Here is a 23,434-nt window from a genome sequence, read left to right as displayed (position 1 = left end):
ATCCAAAAATAATTAATGTAATACATCATACAAATAGAATGAAAAACAAAAAATCACAAGACCATCTCAGCAGATGTAGGAAAAAGCATTTGACAAAATCCAACACGCTTTCATGATTTAAAAAAAACTCAATAAACTAGGAACAGAAGGGAAGTTCCTCAATATAAAGGGCATCTACAAAAAATCTCCAGTTAACATCATACTTAATGGTGACATACTGGATGGTTTCCCTTTAAGATTAGGAACAAGACAAAGATTTCCACTCTTGCCATTTCTATTCTAAATTGTAGCGGAGGTTCTAACCAGGGCATTTAGGCAAGAAAAAGAAATAAAAGGCATCTATATCGGAAAGGAGGAGGTAAAACTATCTCTATTTGCATGAAGTGATCCTGTATATAGAAAATCCTAAGGAGTCTACCAAAAAACTATTAGAAGTAATAAATGAGTTCAGCAAGGTTGCAGGATACAAGATCAATATATAAAACCCAATTGAATTTCTATACATTTGCATTGAAAAACCCAAAAGTAAAATTAAGAAAACAATTCCATTCACAATAGTATCCAAAACCAGGAATAAATTAACCAAAGAAATGCAAAACTTATACTCTGAAGTTGATTCTAAATTCATACGGAATTCTAAGGCAACAAGCTACAGCTAACAAAACAATTCTGAAAAAGAAGAATAAATAGTGTAAGACTCATACTTCCCAACTGCAAAAGTTACTACAAAGCAACAGTTGTCAAGACAGTGTGGTACTGGTACAAGGACAAACATACAGATCAATGGAACAGAACTGAAAGACCAGAAATAAACATATACACCTATGGTCAACTGATTTTTCACAAGGGTGCCCATGGTGCTGTGACAATTGAATAGCTATATGCAAAAGAATGAAGTTAGACCCTAACCTTATCCCATAAGCAAAAGTTTACTCAAAATGGATCATACACTTAAATTGAAGAGCTAAAACTATAAAACACTTAGAAGAACACACAGGCATAAATCTTCATGACCTTGTATTTGGCAATGGACTCTTAGATCTGACACCAAAAGCAGAAGCAACTAAATAAATGAATAAATAAGTTAAAAACTTCATCATCAAAATTAAGGAACATGAGAAATGTAAAGTTCCTGCTTTAAAATTTCATCAGGGGCAAGCAACTAATTCAAATGGAATGCAGTCATCTAAAGGACATCTTTTTAATGAGAAATGCTATTACTAAAGGCGACTTGGGCTGTTTTAAATGATATTTAGCCCAAAGCAACAAGGGAGGTATTTCAGCAGGTGACTGCTTCCATTCCCATCTATAAATTCTTCCCCAGTGACTCAGTGCCCTTGCCTGATCAGTATTTTATGTTGATGACAAATCTCGCACACAACTCACTTATCATTGCTTGAAAAACTTACAAGAAGTGCTACTGTTTAACAAAACTGAAAAAATACATTTTGTCCTTTATGGAAAATAAGGAAGAAAGTATCAGGAAAGGAAAGAATAATTTAGCCCAAGTACTTGGTAAGAAATAGGAATACAAAAACAAATAACCAGAAATTGCTAGTATATGTATCAGCCATCTCAGAAAGAAGAAACAGGCCACTTTATTTCCTTTAAAGCCTGACATTTTTCTCTCTGCCCTTTTCCGACACCCTCCAATTTGTGGTCTCTAAGCAGCCCTACTGCAAGCAGCTGTAGACGCTAATTCGTGGTTCACTGAGGTGTCAATTGAGTCTTAAACCAAGGAAACAACAGCTGCAAAACAATACTTGACTCTGGTGCAAATATTTTCAAAGGTAGACTAAAGTTTCAACTGTTATTTTAGATAAACAAAACCCCAAACCATAACCTTCCATCAAGTCACAAAACAAAAGAACACGCGGCCGGAGTTTAATTCATTGCGTAGCGACATTTCTCATCGTGTTGCCGCTATTTAGACAGGCTTTCACGACTTTACCTTGACAAACGACTTCCTTCACTAGATGAAAAACTAGCTTCCGAAGCGATTTTGTTAGTTGTCTTTGTCTTGAATGTACCGCTGCCAGTATTCAAACCTGTGAGAAGCACAAACATGGAGAGGGAGTGTCAGCCACCACGCAGCAACGAGTGAAGAAGAGGGCTCACAATAACTTTGGTGAAACAAATGTCAACAGGGGAAGATGCTGCTCAAGCCACAGAAGGCAGGGAGCTTCTGAGGCAAGGAACATGTTGATAGAACTCTGAAAGGAAGTGGAGTGTTTTCCGGTGATACTTAGAAGCCACAAAAAATAAAAAATAAAATCATTCGAAGAGCTCTATTCCAAATGACCACGATGCACATGTGAGCACATGGGTCTCTACTACAGCACCATGCACTGGATAATTCACCTTGTTATAACACATGGGCAGCAAGGGATCATCAAAATTATGGGTGCTGGGAACCAGGTCTCAGAAATAACTGACACCGCTGGATGACAGTTACCCACCCCACCCACCCTTAAGCCCTCTGCCAAATCCTCTGTTTTTCCATCTCCCAGGAGAGACTGAATCTCCATTGAAAACCATCAAGGCCACTCTTTAACCAGCCTGAAAAAGTTGATGGGGAAGATGCACAATCCACCTCTTTCCTGGAGCCAGGGGAACCAGACTGTTCCCATGATGCTATCAGCGTGCAGGGCAATCCTTGACCTCTGCCCCCTGGGTGACTTCAGCCTTGGATGTTTCTGCTTCAAGTCTGATTCTTAACTGGCAGTCACCTGAGATCACGGATAGAGAGTGCATGGGTGTCTCTGCAAAAGGCATTTGCTGAGTTTCTATCCTGTAACCTGCTTGCCTGCATGTAACCTCTGCAGCCAAGCCATTCTCTTAACAATGTGTCCGTGCTCAGCCTGAAGAGGGCTTCCATGTGCTTAACAGCATAAGGCCTTTTCAGACATGGAAAGGAAGGCGCAAGGTGGCAGTGGCTTTCCTTAGTGACAGGTCCAGAGGCAGAGACCTAACACATCTGATGCAGAAAGTAACTGAAACATGCACTGCTTCTTCAATAGTCAGATTTGGGGTGGCTCCTGAGTTCAGGGTGCCCATCCTCACCACTACCTGTAACAGCAGTAGCGGGGTACGCTAACCACGGGGTACGTGGCTTCCATTTCCCTCCACCTTGCCAGCCTGCCTCCTGCTTCTCTTTGGAGCTCAGAGAAGTCCCCAGGATCAGAGTGAGAACGAGAGAGTGAGAGTGAGAGTGAAAAGTATTGTGTGACCACACGTAAACTAAACGCCAGAGGCCGTATCTGACCTCAGAGACGGCTGACACCACCAGAAGGACTTCTATGATCCCAACGCAGGAAAATGTGGAATCTTGCAAAGCACATAGTGTAAATTTGAGTGTGGAGTGAGGGAACTGAATCTAGGGGTGCTTGATTATACAACCTATAAAGTATCACTTCACTTATGAATAAATTAATAAACAAATACATTAATCATTAGTATATTAATAGTACCAACTTTTTTGTTGTTGTTGTTAGGAAGATGAGCCCTGAGCTAACATCCATGCTAATCCTCCTCTTTTTGCTGAGGAAAACCAGCTCTGAGCTAACATCTATTGCCAATCCTCCTCCTTTTTTTTCCCCAAAGCCCCAGTAGATAGTTGTATGTCATAGTTGCGCTTCCTTCTAGTTGCTGTATGTGGGATGCGGCCTCAGCATGGCTGGAGAAGTTGTGCGTCGGTGTGTGCCCGGGATGCGAACCAGGCCGCCAGTAGTGGAGCACGCGCACTTAACCGCTAAGCCATGAAGCCGGCCTCCAACATTTTTGATATACATCCAAGGGACTACAACTTATGTCAAATTTACTCATCCTTTGAACTTGTCCAATTAACTCTCCATATAAAATAAACTTACCAAACACAGATTTGTGGAGTCAACTTCCAACCACGTGTGTCTGCTAACTGGCTGTAAGGCTCCGAGGGAGGTGCTACTCTCTTGTCGCCTCCTTTTGTAAAATGAGGGGGTTGGATAAATACTTTCTAAATCTCTCTGGATTCTAATTCTGTGACTCAAATGTGAAGAAAGTGGTGAAAAGCAAACGGTTAAGGGCTCACGAGTGCTACATCTTTCCAAAGTGATGAAGCCCTCCATCGGGGCAGAGGCCTTGCTTCATACCTCAGCCAACTACAATGTCTCACATTCGCGGAGTTCACATAACACCCAGCACCACCGTGGCCAGCAGTCGCTGAGGGCTGCTCTCTAACAGGCCCTGTGCTGGGCATTTCGCCTGCAGTGGCTCACTGAATCCTCAAAACAACCAAAATAACAGAATTTTGCAGCAACCAATTCTAACACTAATATTATCTAGGAAATAGCTCTCTGAAGACAGACAGCTAAGTCTAATGCACCATATGTCCCTCGAAAAAATGCCTGTCTGATATAGACATCTTTGAGACAATTGGGAAATCTGGATATGGCCTGGGAATTATGTGATGTTAAGACATCACTGTTCATTCTGATGGGTGAAATTATGGAATGGTGGTTTATGTAAGGATAAGGAAGTGACTAAGGTGTACTTCCTTCTGTATGAATCCACTTACTTTCACAAAGGGAGCTGAAGTGACATACTAAAAAAAGGTGTAATAAAATAAAAACCAATGAAAATAATAAAAATGCAATAAAGTATACGAAAACAAAGAAAATTACAATTAAAACAAAAATCCTAGATTGAAGGAACTACACTTAAGCTTAAAATTTAGCTTTACTGGGATTTACAGTCTTTTCATTTAAAAAACCCAAAGTTTTCCAACATTCTGGTGAGGGAAAATAGCCCAGGATGATGTTCCCCATTGATGATTAAGAAACTGGAAGATGTGGGAAAAGAAAGAATTTGGGGTGTCTCCTGTGGTACTTAGTGACAAGTTACTATCATGACATGCCAGGTATAATCCAAGGGCCTGTAAGGACCATCGCCATGCCAGGGCTGGCACATATCCAGGAGGGAAGACTCTTCCAAACTCTTGTTTGTTAAGGACTGAAAAAGTACTGGCTGATTCTGATCCAGTGATAGCTTATTACAAAGCAAACTCCAGAAACTTTCAAGGAATGACCACCCTTCCCTGAGCACAGCACTAGCTGCTGCCTTGGGTCACCTAGACACTGGCTGTGAGTGCTGAATCTGCTCACTTACCTGACAGTTGTGATGCAGAAGCATCTGCCTTTTGGAACCTGTCTTCAGTTTGAGTTGTATTATCCTGAAGGGTAGACCACTTCAGCAACTGGTAGGCTTTTGTTTCTACAGATTTAAAAAAAGGCACAGATAACTGGATATCCACATGCAAAAGAATGAAGTTGGACCCTTACCTTATACCATACACAAAATCAACTCAAAAAGGGTTAAAGACTTAAACATAAGACTGAAAACTATTAAATTCCCAGAAGAAAACATAGGAGAAAAGCTTCAGGACGTTGGTTTTGGCAACGATTTCTTGGATATGACACCAAAAGCACAGTCAACAAAATTAAAAATAGACACACGGGACTATCTCAAACTTAACTTTTGCATGTCAAAGGAAACAATCAACAGAGTGAAAAGGCAACCTACACAATGGGAGAAAATAACTGAAATCATATATTTGAAAAGGGGTTAATATCCAGAATATATAAGGAACTTCTACCACTCGACAACAATAACAAAAATCAAATAACCCAATTAAAAATGGGCAAAGTGCTTGAATAGACATTTCTCCATATACAAATGGTCAATAAGCACATGAAAAGATGCTCAAAATCACTAATCACCAGGGAAACGTAAATCAAAACCACAATGAGATATCACCTCACACCCATCAGGATGGCCACTATCAAAAGAACAGAAAATCAGCGTTGTGGAGGATGTGGACAAATCGGAACTCTTGTGCACTGCTGGTGGGTGTAGCTATTAGGGAAAACAGTATGGAGCTTCCTCAACAAATTAAAAATACAATTACTATATGATCCAGCAATCCACTCTGGGTATATATCCAAAAGAACTAAAAACAGGATCTCAAAGAGTTATTGGCACACCCTTGTTCATCACAGCATTTTCCACAATGGCCAAGAGGTGGAAGCAACCCAAATGTCCATCAGTAGTTGAATGGATAAAGAAAATGTGGCATATACATACAATGGAATATTATGCAGCCTTTAAAAAGAAGGAAATCCTGTCACATACTACAGTGTGGATGAACCCTGAGGACCTTATACTAAGCGAAATAAGCCAGTCACAAGAGGCCAAGTACTGTATGATTCCACTCATATGAAGTAACAAAAGCGGTCAAAATCATAGAAACAGAAAGTGGAAAGGTGGTTATTAAGGGCTGGGAAGAAGGGGGAGGGAGTATTAGTGTTTAGTGGGTATAGTGTTTCAGTATTGCAAGATGAAAAAGTTCTAGAGATCTGTTGCACAACACTGTGAATATACTTAACACTACTGAGCTGCACACTTAAAAACAGTTAAGATGGTAAATTTAAAGTTATGTATTTTTTACCACAATTAAAATAAAAAGTAGAATTTGTCCATGACAATTCAGGTTTCTGCCTGTTGTCCCAGCATAATAATTAATAGAGTTGTCTTTTGTTAATCAAAAGTTTCCTAATTTAGACAATAAATTATATGGTGATGCTACTTAAGAGACATATGAACCAAATGCAGTGCAATGGCACAGTTTGGCTACTCATCAAAAAAATCAACTGAAAAGATATCTGCTTGGCTCCTGACTGAACACTGATTGGATATATGATATTGCTAAATTGTTATTAACTGCTTTAGGTGTGAAAAAAATACACAGAAATACTGAATTTTCTACTACCTAGAAACAAGTTTCTTGAATTCCTCCTACGACGTTAACACTTTTCAAATGCATGCAAATTAGTTTTTTGAACTGTCCCTTTTTAGAAACTCTGAAAACAAACAAACAAAAAACAATTTAGTTGAACCCAGGTTTCAAGACTCGAAGTCAAGTTGTATGAATTTATTTGAGGTGGCCAAATTCTAGTCGTTATTTTGAGTGGGTCTGTGGATAGGTTCAACTCACAGTAAAATGGTTTCTCTCCAGTCCAGGCCTTGCAGAAGCGGCTACAGGAATGAATCAGAGGACACATAACTGACTGCCTTGGTTGCTCAGCTGGTCCTCTGCAGCTCTCGCTGCCCTGGCCCTCAGGCTTGCACATTTGAGTGTGGGGTCTCTGGGCTGAGTGAGGGGCGGGAAGGTCAGGAAGGGGAGGCGGCAGCAGGATGAGCTGGGGGACCCACCGCTGAGAAAATCTAACCAGGCTCATCGTAGGGACAGAGAAGAGCATCTGCAGGGAGCAAAGCCAGGTGCCCCAGAGGGGTCAGCAGCAGCCTGGGCACCCACAGGACACCCTTACCCTGCAGGACTGTTAACAGTGTCTGCTGTAAGTTAAAGTGGGGAAGACTGTTGGGAAAAACAATAAATAATGATCACGTAAAGAACCTGAGAGACACAACTTTCCCATTACCTCAAGGCTCAAGGATGCCTGGATGAAAGAGAGGCTGGAGAAATAGAGTTTTAGCACAGACATAACAAAACAGCATCCACGTCCACATCTCCAACGTGGCCACAAACAAAAGGAGTCCTGCTGTCAGCACCGGAGGCTGGCAATCACTGCTTTCCTGCTTTTGCTGGTTCAATTTAAGAACTTAACCATGAGCCCCTTATTACTGGATTAAAACTGCCGTCACACTGACGAATAAAAATGTAACTTATCTTGCCCTACTGAGAATCAATCCAGATAAAAATAAGTACTTAAAATGAGCATCATATTTTGAAATATTAAATGCTATATAGTTAAAATATGTACAGATCAGGGACTCAACTCTGAAAATAATAAATCCTAAGGCAACACTTTTTAACACTGCTGGATTGTGATATTAGTTGGGCAAACCTGAACTAGTATTTTGACAAATTTAATAAAGAAAACACCAGATGTCATGCATGCAGAAGGGGAAAGTACTGTTTTGCATAACTTCTGTATATGTGTTGGGTACTGGCCTAGGACAGAAAGTGTTTCTTGCTGTAGATTAGTCCCACTGTCCTAGGACAGCATCATAACACTCTCCTGTCAGTCCTACTACCTATATTACTTCAGATTTGTGGTAAGGTACTTTTGGGAGAGGAGAAGTATCAATAAAATCAAAGAATTCTAAAAAGGTAAGGAATCACTGTAAAAGAGGTAAAAATGTTCTGTTTTGTTTTTATTCTATAAAGATCAACCAACAAGTTTTTCAGCTTTTAGGATATAAGTCCAGATCATAATGACCATATGCTATTTCTGCACTCAATTATACTGACTTGGTCAAGGAAAAGAGAGCAAAGATAAAAGTTAAAAAAAAAAAAGAATAGGAAAAGATAAAAAGAGTAGCTTCTTGGTAAACAAAGGCTCCTGGCAGCTGGAAGCTGGAGTTAGGCTTTCCTCTCATCTATTGTTGTGAGGTAAATCATCTGACTCCAGTGAGCTGGCTCTCCTGCTCCTCAGAAAACACGTGCCTTTTATTTTTAGGAGAAGATTTTCGTGAAAAATATAAAGCTAGTAGTTGTGAGTTAATTTCACATTTGGGAGGATTAAGTATTCTGTCCAAATATAGGACAGTACGGATATTATCACTGGTCTGAGTCTAGCAAAGGAGGAATGTGAAGTGAATTCACATTAGCAGCAAGGGACCATTTTACCACTCTGGAAAAGAAGGCCATTTCCGTGTTCCACACACTTTCCATTCTGGTTTCCTTCTCTTCCTTCCTCTTATTCTTTTTTTTTTAATTGAAGTATAATCGACATACAGCATTATATTAGTTTTAGGTATGCAACATAACGATCCAATATTTGTACATATTGTGAAATGATCACCACAGTTAGTTAACATCAGTCACCATACATAGTTACAAAGTTTCTTTTCTTGTGGGTGAGGAATTGTAGGATCTACCCTTCCCTTGCTTCTTGAAGGACTTGGACTCTGTAACTGGCCTTTCCCTTCAAGGCTGCCCTGAGTCTGCTTTCAACCGTACACAGTTTTGGAGGGATGTAGCTTGTCTCTCCAGTCTCGTTCTCCCAGAGCCCACCCCGCTTCCCAGCCATAGCTCCTTACTGGTATTTGATCTTTAAACCTTCTGTAGCCCTTCTCTAAGTGGAAAGTCAGTGAAGCTCACCTGGACAATTTTTATTTGGGACATAGCCGCCCTGACCTAAGTAATAGAGGGTTGGCAAAATCAAGCTGAGGACTGCTGGGCACATGGCCTGCTCCCATCCCCGATGCATGCTTCCTCGTGTGGTTTAAGGGCAAAGTGAAGTTTAAAAGGTGAAAGGATTAAGTGTATTCACTTGGAGGAAGAAACACTAACTGAGACAGGACCAAGACACCAAACCAGCCAGAGGGGTTGGAGCAGGCGGCAGGTGCTGCTGTCTAACAGGAGGTCTGTGTCGGGCAGCAGATGCTCAGAGCTGTGGTCATTCTCCCATGGCGTGTATCACACCCTCAGTCACCCCTGTTTTAGTCAGAAGAGCTGCATAAAACATTTGAAGGACTGGGAAACAACCCAAAAAGGAAAAACAAAATTAAGGTTTGGTTAAAAAATAACAATGAGAGGATAAAGGCTACATAGCCTGCGTAGAAACAAGGGAAGAGGGTTTAAGAACAGAAATTGCATAGATTGGACAGGGCAGGATTATAAATGCAGATGCTCTGGGGCCAAGTAGGTAGCACAGAGAAGTGAGTCTGGCCAGCTGGAGAGCACATGCCTGGCCAGGGGGACAGCTGTTCTCCGGCTACAGCCAACTGCTGCCAGGTGGGAAAGTGGGCCTAGTCTTGCCAGACTCCTGCCTTTCTTAAAAAAAAAAATACAACACTGCACAGGCCAAACAGAACACACTGGAAACCTCGAAACTAGATGGTGGTGAGCAAATTTTCTGTGTTCCCTAAAAGTGGCACAAGAACACTTGGAGAAAAACTTCAGCCAAGGGATATAAGCTAGATGTTAGCAAAAGCTTTCGTAGTTTGCAGAGCTGAGAGACCCGGGAACACACTATCAAGGCAGGCTGCAACAGCTGTGTGGAGATTTTTAAGTAGCTGCTTGTATCAAATAGACCAGGTTTCAGACTCTTTGGAGGCAAGAGTGTACGTCTTGCTAGGGGCACTCAAACAATTCAGACCTCCTCCTGGAAAAGCCTAGAGGTCTTGGCCAGGACGCCAACTTCATAAGTAAAGGAGGCAAAGCTACGGGCGTGAAGTTTCTGGTAACTCAGGCCCAGGCTTTCCTAGAAGGAAGAAGGATAGTGAAGAATCAAGCAGTTCAAAGCTGCACTGTATTGCCCTGCAGATTTATAGTTACGAAATGAATGAACGAACAAAAGAGCAAAAGTAACAAACGAACAAAAGAGCAAAAGTAACAAATGAACAAAAGAGCAAAAGTAACAAGTCTAGAGATTCAAATCAGCCTGCTATAGACAAGTGGGGGCCAAGTTCCTCCAGTTCCAAGGAGAAAAGACTTGAGTCTTCTCAACTGCAAGTAAACCCTAAGTCTGCAAATTCGAGGACTAGGTAGCCCCTTAAGGCTTTACTTTCCAGCCCGTGACTGAGAACTCCAGAGAAACATTTCCGCTCATTAGTCATGTCAAACTCTCAGAAAATTATTGAGAAGTGCGTATAATTAGATAAAACAAATATTTCTAAAGAATACAATTATTGTCAATTAGAATGTTCTGGTACACACAGAAACAGATATATATGCGTGCTCAAGCTTTCAGTTCTGGATCTCTCAGTCAAGCATCTATTATACACTCAAATCTGTGTCAAGATTTAATTTAAAAAGTAGAAAATATTGCAATTTAAAACATAAAATAAAGGAGTCCAGGGGGTTAAAATCCATCCTTGGCTATTAATTCCAGACTGGTGACACAAAGAGATAAATATGTTTTTCCCTACTTTGTTACATAAGCCAGCCAAACCCAATCATCTATCTTCCTACAAAGTGGTGAAGAATCACTGAGATTGCTTTTTTTTTTTTTTGATATGCATTTCGTGTCTAGAAAACGGAAACAGCCAGAGAAGGAAAGCGAAAACATGCTGAATAAAGGGAGGTAGGAGAGAGATGATGTTGAGGTGGGAAGAAAGAAAAAGCCTCAACTTCTTATCTTTTATTCTCTTTTATATGCAAATGTACACCTGCTAAAATACTTCTAAATCTAGAAATAAAAAGAAAAAGAAAATATCTGATGAACAAGTGCTTTTAACAACTCATTACAAGAACCAGAGAGAGGCAGGGTTCACCAGCCCCTAGGGGTGTCTCCAGGCAGAGAATCTGCCCCTGGCTTGCGCAGAAATCCCTAATGAAAGAAAGAAAAGTTGGGCCCGGAAAAGGAGTAACAAAGGGAGATGCAAACAATACCATCACTACAAATAGAAAAACAACCTTGAACCAACAAAGAACTGGGCATCTTTGAGGAAGGAAGGGGAATTACTATTCCTATAGGAAGTATGTAGAAATTTAAAAATTAAATTTGAAAAGTATTTTCTGTCCACTGAGTTTCCCAGTGCTGTTACTTTTCACATATTTCTACACCCATGCAAATTTTTTTCCACAGTTACTAGATGTGTTGCTGATGCAGCAAACATAGTCATTTTTGTAAAATAAAATAAAAATTGTGACATATATTTCTAAAATTAATTCTAAAGATAAATATTATCACTGAAAATCCAGAAGTCATTTGTCTAGTAATCTGCTCAAATGAAAACAAGAAAATATTAGGATATGGGTGCCTTCACAATTCTGAAAATACAGAAAACTCATCTATATTTAGGATTTTTTTCAAAGGCCATAAGTCAATGTGAACCTGAGATACATAGGTTGGATCCATGACCAGAATCACTTTTCATGTCCAGACTTTCTGCAACAAACTCCACTCCCCCAGTGTCGTGGGCCTGTAAATCTATTGCCAAGGTTTCTCTGTGCTCTCACAGAGACTGCTGATGTACAGAGAAGAGAAACTCCTACTTCACATGAGTTGCCTGGAGCTGCTTCAGAAAATAAATATTTAGGGACCAGCCCTATGGCATAGTGGTTAAGTTCGGCATGCTCCGCTTCGGCAGCCTGGGTTCGCAGGCTCGGATCCTGGGTACCAACCTATACAACTTGTCAGCCATGCTGTGGCGGCGACCCACATGCAAAATAGAGGAAGACTGGCACAGATGTTAGCCTAGGGCTAGCCTTCCTCAAGCAAAAACAAGAGGAAGATTGGCAACAGATGTTAGCTCAGGGTGAATCTTACTCAGTTAAAAAAAAAATTTACATCACATTCTTAATTTCTACGGAGTAATTCAACAATTACACTTGAAGATAAATGTCAGGCTTGTAACTGAACTTTAACAGAATGTTCCAAAACTGAACTGAACAGTCCCGCTGGTATTACTTCATATGTAAATTTATAACCATAGTGCCTGCCACTTAACATTGTTCAGCCATGGGAGGGGAATTTTTAACTCTCCAAGTCATGCAATCTTGAACTTTTCAAAGATTCAGTAATCTTGATCAGGAAGCTATATTTTATTGGCATAATTAAATATTTTTAAAAACAATATTTTTAGCAATTTGCATTCAATGATTTATATAATGAGAAGAATCAGAAATAAAGACAATAATATTATCATTAGCATTATAGTAGGGTCAGGAATAATCAATGTATAAGATGAACTAGATGTTAGAAATGTAAAATATGAAGAAATCTCTCTTCACCCCCTACAGTGGGTTGAATGATGTCTCCCCTAAAATTCATGTCCACCCAGAACCTCAGAATGTGACCTTATTTGGAAATAGGTTCTTTGCAGATGTAATTAGTTAAGGATCTCAAGATGAAATCATCCTAGATTTGTGGTGGGCCCTAAATCCAATGACAGGTATCCTGACAGGAAGAGTGGACACAGAGACAGGAAAGAAGGTGATGTGAAGATGGAGGCAGAGACTGAAGTCAAGCTCTCACAAACTGAGAGCCACCAGAAGCTGGAACAGGCAAGGAAGGCTTCTCCCCTAGAGCCTTCAGGAGCACGGCACTTCTGGCCTTTGGTTTAGACTTCTGGCATCCAGAACTGGGAGAGAATACATTTCTGTTGTTTTAAGTTTGTGGTACTTTGTTACAACAGCCCTAGGAAAATAATACACTTCCTGATCCTCGATTTTATTAAAATATCTGAAGCCCAACCTCTTCTCTCCCCACTTGAGTCTCTTGTATAAAATGAAGGTGTTTCACAACATGACCTACAAAGGCTCTTTCAGCTTTGAGACCCCCTGCTCCATGGTTCTCAAACCTGGGGAGTCACCTGGGGGTGCTATAAAAGACTGATGCCTGAGCCCCACCCCTAGAGGTTCTGATGTAACTGGTCAAGGGTGTGGCTGGGGCATAGGTATCCACCCAGGATTCTACTGTCAACGACCAAGGAGAATTTCTCTAGGCATTTATGAATTAATTTCCTTGAATGCAGGAGCAACCAATCGAAAACACTCTTCAGAAAGGTGCCTTTCATTCTTTACTGACCATGTTAAACAAACACCACCGCCCTGCAATGTCATGAGTGAAGACGCTTTGCTGTAGCAGCAAAGGGGAAGCCCCAGCAGCCTGACATCTACCACAGAGACAGGGCCACAGGGACTGCAATGGACAATCCAGCAGCATGAGATGGTTCCCCTGGTTTTGCACGAGTTGGGGCTCCCAGGCTTGGCAGGTAACACGTCTTTCCTGATTCTCATGCATTTCTGGGACAGGACAGGTGAGACACATTCTTAGTAAAGTCTCCTTAGTGGAGTGTTACGCCACTGTACTCTGGCGTCCAACGTTGTCACCACAGTCTTCTCTCCCAGGGTAAATCCAGTCACCAATGACAACCTGGCTATTGTATGTTTCCAGCCTTTTCCAATTTGATGTAAAACTCAAGCAATAACGTTTTGAGAAGCACTGCCCAGAACCCCAAGTGGCTGACCTCCCTCACAGCTTCTAAATGGACATACCTTAGTATGACATTGAATATTTCAGCTTGCCAAAGAATATCAGTGAGAAATGGCACTGTCAGGCAACCACTTTCAACACAGCTTGACCGAGAGAATAGGAGTCAAAAGAATGAGAGGCTGAATGGACATTCTTAGAGGCTTAATCCTCTTGAGATAAAAGCTGAGAGCCCTTTTCACGTGGAGCTTAAGGAGATGAGTTTTGCCAGGATGGGCACGTGGGGTGGGGAAAGTATTGGTAGAGTGACTGAGTGAAAGAGACAGCGTTCTGGCCTGAATCAACAAGCATTTAAGGAAACTCCTTAATCTTTGGATTCCAACTCGTTTTTATTCATTCGTTTGACAAACTGAGTGCCCACTGTGTTGTGTGCCAGATACTGTGTCAGGTGACGGGTTTCTATGACATTTAGCATAACCTGTGTCACTTGCTAAAACTAAAACTCACTTCACTCTCAGAGGTAAATTCAGTATGAATACAAACAAAATTGCCAACGTGGGAAATTTCACTTGGGGGTATAAGTAGTTCAGATGAGATTTTCTCTCATAATCTGGATAAGCATGGCTTTAATCCTGGGCTAAGTGTTCCAGGGAAGCACTGGCCTGAGTATGCTAGTCCTGCGCGTGTACTCAGGCTCGCCCCGCTTTATAAAGGGCACACACACCTCTTGGCAAAATCCATACTCGGAAATCCTTGCAAGCGCCCACCTCTCTAGGCCTAACATGAGAGGAAGGAAAGGTATAGCTTCGCTCATCATCACTCGCAAAGCATCCTTGTGGAGCTCATCTTTTGTGATGATATACACTGATGTTTAATTAATCCAGACACCTTGATGCAGTCGCCTCTCCTGTAAAACGAAAGCAGCAGGCTGGTGGAACAGAAGGAGTTCAGGGATTAAATCCTGAAGTTTGAGTTCGATTCAAGATCCAACACACTAGCTATATGGCCTTGAGCAGGACTCAACCTTCCTAAGTTTCTGTTGGACTGACTGTAGAATGGGTCCCTAATGTTTACCCCACAGGACTGTTGTGAGGATCAGAGATGATGAAGACTTAGGAGGGGCAAGGACCCAGTCTTAGTCCCAGGACTTAGCCAAAGTAAAGGTGTAATATACATGCAAATGATATACTATCTATTATAGGGAGAAAACCACACATTCATAGATATCAAAATTATTCTTTGATTTCTACCTTAATTCTTCAGTGTGAACAACCAGACTAATAAAAGGGGTAGATTGTGTTAACAACAACAGATCATACAGGCTGTGGGAATACTTATTCTGGTTGTGTGTGTGGGTCTGTGTACAGGAGGGTTTCTATGTAAATCTTAGCACAGACTGCAGGAGCTCAAGTTATGAAACCAACACTCTGCAAATGATTAACAAAGCCGATGCCTTCAGAGTGACAGCAAACTCTTTAAGGATGAGCCCCTCTGCCAAGGAGACCTATGTTTGGAAGTGATAAGCAAATAAGAAAGGGAAATAAAGAAATGAGAATATTGGCACATTTGATTTCTTTCATATGGAATGAGAATCACAGTCTCTTAGCATTAGAAGGAATGTCAGTTCCAGAAACAAGAATTCTTTCCACAGTGTCCCTCTAGAGAGTAGGTTCCTGCCATGGTTCAAGCACCCAGCACAGAATCTTATACCTGGAAGACACTCAGCTTGGTTTTGCCTCAAAGAAGAGCTAGAAAGTTCTTCCATTACTGAGCTGTGAATTCCTTCCCTGCACCACTCACACACAGAGCCCCCTGAGTTAGACTCTAAAATTACGCTTGATCAACGTTCTGTCTTGTACGTGGAGGCCTCGCAAATATTTAAAGATAGCTTTTGTACCCTTCTCAGGTTAAACTTCCCCAGGGCCCTCATCATTCTGAAAGTGGTCTAACTTCAGAGCTTCCCCTCCATTCTGCCCAAACTCCTGGTGCCTGCCTGGGTTCACTTCGGTGTCTTTCTCTACTACATCTCCTCTGAGACGGCTGTAAAGCAAATAGTCACGCAGAAGGACACACACTAAAGAAGAGCACTTCTGGACTGTCCAAACTCACTACTGGAACATGCTGGTCGTCAATACATCAATTCAGAAAGCAGCTTTAACAAATAACTTTCAATCATAACATCAACTGGGTTTAGTTACACTAAAGTAGCCAAAGCTTCATTATAAAGCAATCTCATCCACAAGGGAGATTCCCACAAAAAGGACTCATGGGAAAATGTTGACGATAATTTTAGTGTATTAAGAATACTGGTGCCCTCATTAGACTCAAGGTTTTAAAAAACATTCTGTGTATATCTGTGTATATTTCCCAAAACATGTTCCACAGAATATTAATTCTGTTGGCTGTTCATAGGAAGGATTCCATTTTCAAATAGAAGATAATTATTTGAAACTTTAAGTTCCCACCTTTAAATGGGTCATTTACTGAAAGTCTAAAAGTTTTCAACGTGCTCCCTGCACTGTGCATGTTGCAGAGGGAGAGAGCGATTATGCGGGATTTGGTCAGAAAATGTGTATTCCCTGAAGCATTTTCGGGGTGGAGCCTGCACAGAACACGCTTGGGGAAACGCTGCATCCGCCCATCCACACCGAGAGGCGGCACAGCAGGGGAGGACTGTCGCCTGGGAACCGTGTGCCCTGCAACGCCCTCACCTGTGAGCCTGTAAGAGTTATGGCACACAGGCACTCACAGGCAGAGATGCTGGGCCTTGACCAGTGAGAGCCCCAGGAGCCACTGCACCAGGTTGCTGTGATTCTTCTCTAAGGGTTTCTCCACGGGACTAATTAGAAGTTCCAAAAATATCATGCAACTCTCCTCAAGATTCCTTTTTGATGGGGTAAATATCCTTCTGGATTCAAATCATCAATTGAGTTCTTAAGCGGAAATTTCTTGCAGAAACTAATTTAGCGGTACCACTGGGAAGCACTGTCTAGGAGGAATTATGGCAGCACAGGGCTTGGGCGAGTCTTGGTCCCAAGTGGCTACCGCAATTCAGGAGGTGGTGTTCAGATGCCTTTCCAAGACTCGTCTCAGGATTATGCTTTCTATGGCACTGCACCCCCAGCCCCCTGCTTCTTTTCCTCTTTGAGTTTGCCTTGTGAGATGCCTTTTAACTAGATGGCATTGGCTTGAAAAACTGGGGACTGTGGGGCCAGTGCAGAAGATCAATACTACTACTAACATTCACATGAATATTATTATTATGAATCGCAGCTTACCTGTATTGAGTGTGTAGTACACGCCTGGCACTTGCACACACACGATCTCACGTAAACTTTAAGACCATCTTGCCAGGTGGTATGTCTGCTTTCCCAGTACAGAGGCTCAGAGAGGTGGAGAAATAGAGCAGGGAGTAAAATGCTGACACTGACGGCTGATGCCAAAGCCCAGGCTCAATTGTAACATCCCCTCAACCCTGAGAACAGCCTCTGGAATATTCCTTTTCTTTGGAATATTCTAGAAGGAATGCAGCCCATAAAACAGGAAAGTCTCAATAAAACTATTATAAAGGGGGAGGCAGAGTCTATCCCTTTTTTTTTTTTTTCTTTGTGAGGAAGCTCAGCCCTGAGCTAACATCCCATGCCAATCCTCCTCTTTTTTTTTGCTGAGGAAGATTGGCCCTGAGCTAACATCTGTGCCCATCTTCCTCTACTTTATATGGGATGCTGCCACAGCATGGCTTGACAAGCAGTGCATCGGTACACTCCCGGGATCTGAACCTGAGAACCCTGGGCTGCCACAGCGGAGCACGCATACTTAACCACTTGCGCCACCAGGCTGGCCCCAGACTCTATCTTAAATCAAACTATATACCTGCTTTACTCTACCAAGGCCAAATCTCCAAATAATTATGCCAAAGACACAAAGATTTAATAAAGAGATAATGGTCAAGAAGAACTTAGAGATTAAACTAATACAATGTTATATGTCAATTATATCTCAATTTAAAAAACTGGGGAAAAAAGAACTTAGAGATCAAAGTAGTTTCAATGACAGACATGACAACAGCATTAAAGAGTCAAGGCACATGAGGCCCTCAAACATTAATTTCATGGGAAGTCCAGTGGGTGGGGAGCAAAGAAGAAAGAGAGTATGGTGGCGAGGACAGAATGGAAATGCTCAAAGTAAATGGCTTTGAAAGTTTATTTTTATATCTCCCAAGTTATTTTATATGTCTAAAACTTTGGCATGCAACAGGCACAAAGCATTTTTTTCTTTATTTCTTTTTTTTTGGTGAGGAAGATTGGCCCTGAGCTAACATCTGTTGCCAATCTTCCTCTTTTTGTTTGAGGAAGATTGTCTCTGAGCTAACATCTTTCTCAATCTTCCTCTATTTTGTATGTAGGATGCCTCCACAGCATGGCTTGATGAGCAGGGTGTAGGTCCGCGCCCAGGATCTGAACCCATGAACCCCGGGCCGCCAAAGCAGAGCATGCAAACTTAACCACTACGCCACCGAGCTGGCCCCACAAAGCATTTTTTTAAAACTGCCAACTATTAATCGACTGATGGCAGGTTGTTGGAATTAAAATTTCTTTAAAAATCTTAATGGTAAATAGCCCTTATTATTTCTAGGCACATCACACCTCTTTCTGCAAGAAAAAAGAAAGATTTGAAACTCCAGTACTTGACTGTCTCTTCCCTTATAAAGAAAGTCTATGAGAAAATAACGTTTGCACTAATTTTGAGGGCAGTCATCTGCTCACAGCAAGGAATGACTGGAAAAAATACTGAAAAGAGAAGCAAGAATGGGCAACGAGATCACTTCCTGGTTTCTCTCCAATAAGTCTTTATAATTTTAACTGAAATAAATTCAGAGGTCATTAGATACTTCTGCATTCAAAGGTAAATGCAAGAGAAAAGTCTCCAAATGACTTCTTGATTATCTGCAATTTGGGATCATCTACACTTCTACTAACAAAAAAATAAAGAGGGAACGCTACCAGAGTTTTCTCAAAATGAAGAATAAAAATGCAATAAACATATCACTGGGAAAATGTTTAAAAGAAAAGAAAACCTCTGTATTTCGGAATGAAATATTATCTGATGCAGAATATATACAATAATTGCTCTACTATAAACTCTTTTTTCAAAACCAGAGTTCATCACAGAAACATGAGTTTAAAAAATTAATCATCAGGCTATGAATTGTATTGTCATAAAAGAAAGCCATTCTTTTCCGCTTATAAACAACAAAACGACCACATGTGCAGATGCGTGCCTCAGTACCGCAGTGCAGTGGTGTGGTTACTTGTATAAATATTTAAAGTCAGACCTTTGAATTTATAATGAAGTAGTGTACCACTTTACAAAATGAGATCCTAGTAAATTTAGATGTATGACAAATAGAACTCTGTTCAGAATACTCATTGCTGCTGTTGATATTCTAAAACTAAAAACGTAATGATATTCAGATTCCAGCTAAACAAGCGTAATACATGTGCAGAAATCTTAATAGGTCTTGATGAAACGTTACTGCTAAAATTTTTAAATTATCACATGGGCTTTGTAACTGAGGCACAAGCAAGCTTCTTGTCTGGCATTTTTTTTTTCCTGCTCTTATTTTAATGAGACACATTCAATTATCACAGGAAAGAAAAGAGTAAAATCAGAAACAGCTGTAGTTGGCCACACAATGACTGGTGTTCCCCATGGAGACTGACCTTGTCACACAGAAGCAGGTGCTGAAAGGCTATGTGATGGGGTGCTCACACGTGTAACTGTGTAACATGATCATGAAGAATTCAATAGGCATGGTTATTTTCCACCTCAGTTTATGTTAATGTAAGCGCACATGTCATGCTCTTACAATTAATCGTCCCCTCCAGCACGTAGTAGTTGAATATACTTGCTCTTAGCAGAGTCCACACACCACTAACCTAGAATGTTCTGATTACATTTCCTTCTATATGTAAATCAGTGCTATTAATGCAGATACAGAAAAGCAAGAGAATTAAAAACCACGGATGTAGACAGTAGATGACAATTTCCCCTAATACACAGATTTAACTGACTTTTTCCTCAAGAACCTTCCTCTTGCACACCAGAAGTAATTTTTCAATGTTTAAAGAGAAATGCAAGCATCATCACCTAAGGTATGTCTAAGTTATAGGAAGGGGATTTTATCTGTGCAGCAATTAAAAGAAAGCAGAAAGTATTCATATGAGCCAGCAAATGAGTATTCAAGAGAGAAGACCAAGAGAACAGTCGATCCTTAGGGAGAGATGAAGGGATTTCTGTGACTAGTCATGTGTCTTTCTGGTATGTGTGGTGGGGGCACTCTATGAGTGCCACCAGTAAGCCACTCTGCTTTCCCTGGAGAAGTTCTCCTGGGTGGAAACAGACATCACTTAGGAGAGAAGGAGTATTAAGGCACTTTGTGTTTTAATGAAGCACCCAACTCATTTTTTTTTCCACATAAAGTAATTATAAATTTTTCTGATTTAAAAGCCTGCAGCTCAATTATGTAATTGCCTAATAGGGTATGCGGGTGCTGTGGATCTTATCTGGTCTCAAGGGGACATAATCCGAGTTTCAGCGGCTTTAATGACGTATTTAGTCAAGAGACAGGATTGACTCTAGCTGACAGCAAGGGGACCCACAGGTAAACATCATTTACATGTGACTGTTTAATTAGCCACTTACCCAAGAGATCAAAGTAAATATTTCTGAGCTGCATTAGACTCTTAGCCAAGTAATTTTTAGTAGAACTTTCTTAAATTTTGAAAATCTCTTATTTTTAAGATTTTTATCTACAGAGAAATATGTAACTCATGCTATTTACTAAAGGTGTATATTGTTTCAATACAGGGAAACAACCAAAGATACTTGATTTTGCTAATAGTAAAAGCATGACATGTAAATCAAAACAGTCCTAGAACTCACAAAAGCATTTTGTTCTAAAGTTCGCAAGGCTTGCCCTGCCCACGTCATTTTGGTAACATTGTTCTTTACGGCTGTGCATTTCTTCAGTCACAACCTAACCGTTTCAGAAACTGCCTGCTTACTTCGATTTTTAAGGACAGATTTTGTGATTAATTTATTGGTAATTTTTATGATTGTCACTAAGATGAGATCAGGATGATTTAAAAGGGAACAAAAAACCTACGAGGGGAGGCAGAATAGCATTTGATTCATAAGTTATTAATTGGGCAGCCCCTTCTCATTAATAATGGAGTTATTGGGCCGGCCCTGTGGCTTGGCGGTTGGGTGCGCGCGCTCCGCTGCTGGCAGCCTGGGTTCAGATCCCGGGCGCGCACCGACGCACCGCTTCTCCCGCCATGCTGAGGCCGCGTCCCACATACAGCAACTGGAAGGATGTGCAACTATGACACAACTATCTACTGGGGCTTTGGGGGAAAAAATAAATAAATAAAATTAAAAAAACAAAAACCAAGCAACACTGAGAGATCCTTTAAAAAAAAAATAATGGAGTTATTATTTGAAAAATTATGAGTGGATTGGTTGTCTGGAAGTGGGAATACGTTTTCTAATATAAACAACACCTTTTTAAAAAAAGATGACTAGATAGGAAAGGGCAGTAGACCACTGCTTATTTCAGCCTTGACACGGCTGAGATGTGACCTAATTGAGTGAACAAGAATGGAATACAATGTTGTTACAAAATGGTACTAGATAAAATGGACAACAAAACCGGAAAACAAATCCTTCTTAAGATCTACATTTATTGGGCCAGCCCAGTGGCATAGTGGTTAAGTTCCCCTGCTCCGCTTCAGTGGCCCAGGGTTCACAAGTTGGGATCCCAGGCGTGGACATACGCATGGCAGGTGCATCAAGCCATACTGTGGCAGGCATCCCACATATAAAGTAGAGGAAGATGTGCATGGATGTTAGCCCAGGGCCAATCTTCCTCAGTAAAAAGAGGAGGATTGGCAACAGATGTTAGCTCAGGGCTAATCTTCCTGACCTAACAAAAAAAAAAGATCTACATTTATCAATAGGTGTGGAACGGATCTAAAAAACACAGGTTCTGTTTTTCCTCAAGAACATGGTTCTTTCTCAAAGAACATTCACACAAGTGGTATCATACCTCAAACAAAACAAAACTATAGGTTATTTATTGAGTCACAGGAAGTGCAGTGAAATGAAAATATGTGTGGGAAGGATAGCACAAGATTACCTCTGAAAAGGGGCATGGGCTTGAGGAGAAGCGCACAGGGGCTGTATCTCCGTAATAATTTATTTCAGGAGAAAGAAATTGGGGAGGAAGGAGGTTAGAGGAGGGAGAGGAGGAGAAGGAGAAAAGGAGGGGAGAAGAAGAGGAGAGAAAGAGCAGAAGAAGGGAGGGAAGGTGCGTGAAAGGGGGAGAGAGAGAAGCCAAGAGGGAGGGGGAAAAGGAGGACGGGTAGGAAGATGAGGAGAAGGAAGATGAGGAGCAGGTCTGAAATAAATAGGGTGCAATGGTAACAACACATGTGAGTCTGGGCTGGTAGGCATGGGATTCCTGGGTTCATTTTATCACTCTATGTTTGTATGTTTGAAATGCTTAAAAAAAGTACTTCTACTCTCTTTTAATCAAAGAGGCAAAGAAAGGGGGGCTTGAGAAGGACTGAAGGTGCTCTGAAAGGCTTGAGGGGTGATGGCCGAGGCTCTGGACCGCACAGCCACACAGGTGTGTCACTTCAGTGCAGAGATGGCAAGCCGCGCCTCCGGGAGGGGCACATGCAGAATCCTCGAACTTTGTGCATGATAAAAATAAAAAGGATCAAAGCCAGAAAACCCTATATTACATATAAGGATGAGAAAACATACATGAAACTAGACACGTTCACAAGACATTAAATTTAGGAAAGGAAAGGCCATCTCTCTGAATATATGGCTTTTCCAGGGAATGACAAGGACTACGATGGGAACGCTCTAAATCTGGGCTCCTGGGTTGGAGCCCATCCTGCTTTCCTTGGGAATCTGCTCCATCGGTTCCCTTGTCTCTTCAGCAGTTCACACTCCCCTCTGTGCCAGCTCCTGAGTCAGGCCCCTTGCTGTCTTGTCTGACCCACAGCAGGGCTCGCTCCTCTCCGTCTCAGTCCTAATCCAAGCAGACAGAACTCCCCAAGGCGCAGCAGAAATCTTATTATAGCCCCGCTCGAAAAGCTCTACCGGCTTTTCAAAATCTACTCAATTAAACACAAACTCCTTAGCCTAGGCTGGACCCGGCACAACAAGGCTCCACTCCCTTGGACCTTCTCGCCCACCAGCCCACACATCAGCCACAGAAGACGGCTCTGTTTCCCGGGTCTCGATGGAGTGGAGAAAGAAAACCAGGATGCTACAAGATGCTTCTAAGTTCCTTGGAAAATGCTGTGGTAGATATGCTTAATTAGGTTAGCTCCAAAACCTGAATCAACTTTATGTAAGGAGTTGAGATTCCTACATAAAACACTATGCAAAAGGCCTGAGAGCAGAAAGTTAAAACC

The 23,434-nt window shown here is 41.3% G+C and overlaps 1 long non-coding RNA gene across 1 annotated transcript; it reads right to left on the bottom strand.

Annotated features, from left to right (window-relative positions):
- Positions 1-1,931: 1,931 nt before the first annotated feature.
- Positions 1,932-5,192, bottom strand: LOC131401929 (uncharacterized). The gene is made up of 3 exons (XR_009218138.1): positions 5,146-5,192; positions 3,870-3,960; positions 1,932-2,048 (listed from the first exon to the last, which is right to left on the bottom strand). It is a non-coding gene; the product is annotated as an uncharacterized LOC131401929 (long non-coding RNA).
- Positions 5,193-23,434: the final 18,242 nt, after the last annotated feature.

Source organism: Diceros bicornis (assembly GCF_020826845.1).
Source record: "Diceros bicornis minor isolate mBicDic1 chromosome 27 unlocalized genomic scaffold, mDicBic1.mat.cur SUPER_27_unloc_1, whole genome shotgun sequence".
NCBI lineage: Eukaryota > Metazoa > Chordata > Mammalia > Perissodactyla > Rhinocerotidae > Diceros > Diceros bicornis.
Note: the sequence above shows the minus strand (reverse complement) of the source record. Positions and strands in the feature narration are given on the sequence as shown.